The following is a 7,145-nucleotide window of genomic DNA, read 5'->3' on the forward strand; positions in this document are numbered from 1 at the left end:
AAGAGAAATTATCAAGAAAATAAACATCACAAGACTATAAATAGAATATTAGAAAACACATAGTTTTCAACCACATGATTTAATTTCACCAATTTCTCTTGTTTAATTTGGGTCATAAGGATGTGTTTAGAAATAAAGTAAGAATATACATGTTAATATAAATTGTTATGCTAATAAACTTATTTAAAATAATAAGCATTTAAATATCCAATCTTTTTATGCATCTAAAATATCATGCAATATTATCATATTATTAATTTAAATAATCTTTAATCATAAATGATTTAATTAATAATATACATGTATATTATTAGATTAAATACTAATATTAATTTCATTTCTAAAATATTAATTTGACTTTTATTTAAGTCCAATATTAATATTTATTTTTCTTTTAATTCATAATGCAACTAGAGATAAAATTATAAATTTAATTGAATTATTTATAATATCTCTCAAAGTCAAATAGTTATTAAACTAGATGATTAAAAAGTGAACTCTACCACAACTTCTCTTAAAATATAATAAAATTCTAAATATTTATTTATTAACCTCCCTCTTGCATTAATAAATATAAAATTATTTATATGCAACTAAGAGTTTAATTAGACTTAAATAATCACCAATACTACCATTCACTTTATAAATGGATTTAATGTTTATTTAATTTTAGAAATTAATAAATTATTATTATTAATTTTTTTAAATAAATAAATTTAAAAATTAAATTATATAAAATAAAATTACACATGCAATTAGTATTTCCACATGTCTTTGATCTCTCAAATCATGCAATCATACTATACTTAATTTTTTTACTTTTAGCATTTTTTTTTCACATGCATGTAACCATACTATACTTAGCTTTATATTTTTAACATATTTGTTTTCACATGTAAAGAACCATACTATCCTTAGCTTTCTATTTTTAGCATATTTGGTTTCACATGCATGTAACTATACTATACCTAGCTTTCTATTTTTAGCATATTTGTTTTCACATGCATGTATATGTTTAGTTACAATGTGTTTTCCTCTCAATTAATCTTTTATTTTCCAAATAAATATTGCAATTAAATTATTTTAGATGTAAGAAGAATATTCATCTATATTTTGAGAATTTATCATAATCATATAATTCTAATGACAAATTTAAAGTTGAAAGCCTAACTATTAAATTTATTGTTTTCTTCTAATTTTCAATAATCAAAATTTTCATTATATTAGAAAAGGGTTTATAAGAATAGAGTCACAATAATTTTCTACATTTTTTCTATAATTTTTTTATTTTTAGCATATTTGGTTTCACATGCATGTAACCATACTATACCTAGCTTTCTATTTTTAGCATATTTATTTTCACATACATGTATATGTTTAGTTACAATGTGTTTTCCTCTCAATTAATCTTTTGCTTTCCAAATAAATATTGCAATTAAATTATTTTAGATGTAAGAAGAATATTCATCTATATTTAGAGAATTCATGATAATCATATAGTTCTAATGACAAATTTAAAGTTGAAAGCCTAACTATTCAATTTATTGTTTTCTTCCAATTTTCAATAATCAAAATTTTCGTTATATTAGAAAAGGGTTTATAAGAATAGAGTCACAATAAATTTCTACATTTTTTCTATAATTTTTCTCAGTCAAGTTTTCTTGATTCATAAGTTTTCCTTTTTTTCAAAATCTACAACATAATTCTTTATTCGACAATCAATACAGTAAATTAATAAGCAATATGAAAAAACCTAGGAAGACATGAAGTAGACAGACTTTTCAATGAAATTCTACAATGGGTTTTCAAACCCTACCACAAAACCACAACTAAAATCTGAGACAATCTATGAATGCATGCAAATCCAAACCCTTTGAAACTTTCAACAATTCTTTTAATTCTATTCTGAATTTTGCTCCCCAAAATTTGTGTAATTGCAAAATGAGCTCTAGATCTCTAATAAAGAGTTTTTCTCTAAATTGGGGCTCTGATTATGCAATCATGAGAGAGAACTCACTGATCAATTATTGTTTATTACTTGTTATCTTTTACCTTTTCATGCACAACTTTTTAGATATTTAATTAAAATATCTTTATTAAATTAATTGGCTCTCTCTTTAATTAATTTTTGAAGCATTTTTAATAATATATTTATTAATTTAATTAATAACATTATTTAGAGTTTATTTTTAAAATAAAACTCTTAAATAATTATCATTAAATTAAATAAATATGTTATGCCACAATTAGAACTATAACTTTATTTTTAAATTTTATTCTTTTATATTTTATTTTCCTCCAATTTATTAATTAGTGCAAGCACTAAGTAAAGCATAGTTTATTATTTAAATTAATAATAATAATCAAAACTCATTATTTAAATACAACTCTAATTTAATTATTATTAAATAAATAATTATAATAAAGTAATATTAAATCTTTAATATTTTAATTCTTTTTTTCTCCAATTTCTTAAATTAGACTTTTAAATTAAATCTTTTAAGTTGAAGTAAATATTTAATTAATTTATAATTAATTAAATATCATCATATTCTAATTTCTCTTTAACCAATTTTCTAAATTTAGACTTTTAAATTTAAGCACATATTTAATTAGTTTTTTAATTAATTAAATATTCTAATACTTTAATATTTTCTTTTTAATCAAATAATATTTAATAATTCTCAATATTATATAATTAACCAAAATATTATAATTAAATCATTTACCAAATAAACCACATAGTGAAATTTACATAAAATCAACATTACCAAAATAGACCAAAGCTCAAAATCAAACAATACAAACAAAGATAAACTCACGGGTTTAAAAAGGGTAGATAGATTGTTATGAGTCCTCCTTGCAGAACAAGTATTTAAGCTATATCTGGGATTGGACCTGATCATTATCCTCTCATTCTCACCATTTGAGTATTTGTAATTAGGCACACTCATCTTAGCAATTTAGGAAAGTCGATGCCCGGTACTTGCATCATGCATAAAAGATGAGCATGTACATGTATATAAATATATCTAAACTAAACAGGCAATGGCAAGGAGTGGTACATTTTGTAGATCCCGAGTAGTAGGTGACTACAACTCCCTCCCTTAACCACATCAAACACATTAGACAGAAGATAAAATAGACATGTGCATCATATACATGCAATTATGGGGTAAGTACCATAATAATTATAATTCAAACATCAAATGTTCAGACAAAATAATGCACCATTATGAACATGAAGTAATCATCATTAAAGTATCATCTGACATTACTATGAAAGAAATCACATTTATTAACTATGAATCATTAAAGCATCATTAATGCACTAGTAACCATAACCATTAAAAAATACATGAAATATAGTCAACCAAGTACTCATCACTGATATAGCACTAATCCAAGTCATGAAATAATATCATAAAACTATAAATCTAGTATCCTTAAAACTAATCAATACATAAAATTGGCCTAAAAGAGTTTGGTAAATATAATGGAGAAGAAAACTAAAGGTGGGCAATATAGTTATCTTTTGTGATAACACCAGTGCAATTAATATATTAAAGAATCTTGTGATGCAAGCAAAAACCAAGCACATTGCTATAAAATGTCATTTTTTAATAGAATTGGTACAAGATAAAGAGGTAAGATTGGAATATGTGAATACTAAAGAACAAATTGCAAACATATTCACTAAGTCATTACCTAAAGATGCATTTTTGTATCTAAAAGGTAAGTTAGGGGTCATTCCAGTATTTGAAGCTCACTAAATGAAGTTTAGTGATGCATCAACTAGAGTATGTTGAAGATCAGACAATTGATATAGTGTTGACAAGGGCATATTTTTGGCATCTCTGGCATATTTTTGGCATGAGATGTCAAAGAGGGAGAGTTTTCTATCATATCTCACAAAAAATTTCTAAAGAGGGAGAGTATATATTTCATAGAAATTTTTACTTCCAGAGATGTCAAATAAGGAGAACTTAGTCTAATATCAAAATTTTTCTATCAAAAGAAGATGTTGAAGACAAATTTTTGCTAACAAAGGGAGAAACTAAATGCAGAGGGAGTTCACACTAATAGAGGGAGTTCTCATGGATGAGAATTGAAATGAAACTAAGGATATGTTCCTTACTTTATTCTTGCTCTAAAATTTTATTGTATTATGATATGTTGTGTTTCCATCAATGCCAAAGAGGGAGATTTTTGAAAATAATTGGTTAATTATGTATTGTCTTTGATGTTACATAAAATGTCATATCATTTCCAGTCAGTATATGTTGAGTTCACTCGAGAGATGAAGATAGTTTCCTATATCTGTCGAGCATTCCAAAGTTTTCCAAGTTTAGAAGACAGTGTTTACCGAGTTCACTCGGGCATCAAAGAAAAGTTTGCAGAAGTTGAGTGTTAACTGAGCTCACTTAGTTAATGAATGAAATGTTGGATGAAACCAGTGTTAACTAAGCTCACTCAATTACCAAAGGAACTTTGTGAATATGTAGTGTCAACCAAGTTCACTTAGTTAACACAGAAAAATCATTTCTAAGTTAGTGTCTACCAAGCAAGGTCAGCTAACAAAGGATTTTCTTGTTTTGGCATATTAAGTTCAATTGTTTGATTGGTGGTTCTAGCTAACTGAGGAGATGAATATTAAGTATTCTAAGTTTTATTAAAGCCGACTTGACAATGTGTAAGATATAAATATAAGGTCAAGTTGAGAATTAAATGTGTGGAACATAACAAAAGATCTGAAGATGCTTAGAGGAAGTGAATTAGAAGGATAAGCAAAATATCCTTCTTGAGCTGCAAAGATGCATTCAATCAGAAAGGATCAAGCATACAAACCAAAATTGAGATCTATAATCAGCAATTCAATTGCATTAGAAATTAGGTCATTTCATTATTACTCTCTAACCATTGTAGTAGTGATCTAAATCTCTTAACAGAGTTGGCTTAACGACTATTTATAAATCCTCTAACAAGGTCACATTTCTATTTGAAGTGTCTTAAAGACCTCTAAAAAGGCCACTCCTAATAGGGTGATCAAATCCTCTAATAGGGTCACGGTTGGTTCCTAATAGGGCTCACTTCAGAAGAGTGAAAATTAGTAACTAGTTGCAATTGGTAGTTTTTTCCAAATTGGCTTTCCACGTTAAATCTTGGTGTCACTTGTGTTTATGTAACTAAGTTAAATTTAAGGTTAATCACATTAATATCAATACATTCAATTATTTCCAAGTTAAAGTTGATTCTTAGTGCTTGCTGAGTTACAACATTTGCTAGCATAAACCGAGTTCATGTGTGTTTATCAAGTAATGATAGAATACATTTAATCAGAGTTTATGTTTTGAATTTTATTGACATCTAAAGGATCTAGTATTTATTTTTGTAGTAATTGATTCATCTTTCCCCTCTCAGTTACTCCTCTCATATTTCCAACAACACCTACTAAAAAAAGAAAGTCAGGAAGACTGGTAAAGATTAAACAAGAATGTATAAAGAAAAGGGTCAAACATACCACCAGTGAACTAGGAAAGAGAATAAAAACCATGCAAGTGAGGAGTTTTGAAAGCTTAGAAGATGATACTAAAGATAGACCTGTTGAACAAGATGTGCAGGAAGCTAAGACAACTACAAGCAAAAAGGCATGGAAACCAAAAGTAGAGAATCTAAATATGCAGATTAAAAATAATGACAATTTTGTACAATTAAATAATTTTTATAGCATGTATAGCAGCATGGATAGGAGGCAATTAGAGAATGTCATAATAAGAAACATGATTCTGAGTAATAAGATATTTGATAGCATTCAGAATAAAATTCATGAAGACCTATACAATAGGTTGATTAATAGGAAGAGAAGAGTAGTAGAAGAAGATTTGAACATGAGGATCACATCCTTAAACAAGTTATGGGATGTTGGATCAAAAGAAGAATCTAACAAAATTTTGAAGGGTATTGAGCTCTTTCTAAGGAACAAAAGAAAAGCAATTCTTCTGATGGGAGGCAATTATGAAGAGGTTAGGTAAGAAACATAGGAGGCAATATTAAAGTACATGCCCTCAATGCCTAAGGAGAGTGTGCAAGCTAAAGATCATAATCCAGTGTATGTGGAAGTCCATACACCTTCTAGGGAAGAGGAAGAACCAGAGGAAACACAACAAGCTCTATCACTACCTCATATAGTTATGAGTACTAAATCCATGCAAGTGGATAGTATGCACATAAATGTGGACACTAAAGAGAACCCATTTGCAAGGTATGGAGAATATACTGTTGGCAATATCAACAATATCACTGATTATTCTAGTTTTGATGATGAGGAAGAAGAGAAAAAGAAGAAGGAAGAACAAGAAAAGAGGGAACAGGAAGCAAAAGAAAAGAAAAGAAAAGAAGAAGAAAAAAGAAGAGGTAAAGAAGAGAAAAGAAGAAGAGGAAAAGGAAGAAAATAGAAGAAGAAAGGAAGAAGAAAGAAGAATATGTGAAGAAAGAGGTTGAGGAAAAGAAGAGAGCAGAGGAAGAAAAGATAAAGGTTATTATACTTTTAGTAGTGTTAGTAGCTAGAACATCAGCAGTAGCATCTATTCTATCTGATGATGAAGATCATAAAGAATTAATGGGCACTTTGAGCAAGTTATTTGAGAAGAATAAAATTGTTAAGTCTTTAGAGAAGACTCTTGTTGAAGTCTTTGAGTGCATGTAGAAATCAATTTCCACAACTGTATCAAATCTAGACTTGCAAGCCAAAGCAAAAGATTTGGTCAAGACCTTTGATGGGGAATTCACAACTTTAGCTGAAGTAGTAGCAGTGCAAGCACAGAAAAATCATGAAGCAACCCTATTTAACATAGTGTGCACCAATGTGCACAATGATTTGAAGGCACTTGATGAAAAAATCAAGTAATTGAGAAAATGTATTCCTCAAGGTAAGAAGTTGTACGGACAGTGCACAATGTCTTACACTTAACTATCAAATTTTAATGCAAAGATCAAAGGCCATATGAGCAAGGTTCAAACACTCACTACAAGATTGCAGCAACCTGAGATCAAAACTGAAGATTTTGGGAATGACATTGAGAATATCCACAATGTTGTCAAAAGCATTGAATGTGACAAGGAGAAGGTAATAAGAATATTTTATG

The sequence above is a fragment of the Cupressus sempervirens genome, chromosome 4 (assembly GCF_028749045.1).
Source record: "Cupressus sempervirens isolate cs-2001-9-10 chromosome 4, ASM2874904v1, whole genome shotgun sequence".
NCBI classification, from domain to species: Eukaryota; Viridiplantae; Streptophyta; class Pinopsida; order Cupressales; family Cupressaceae; genus Cupressus; species Cupressus sempervirens.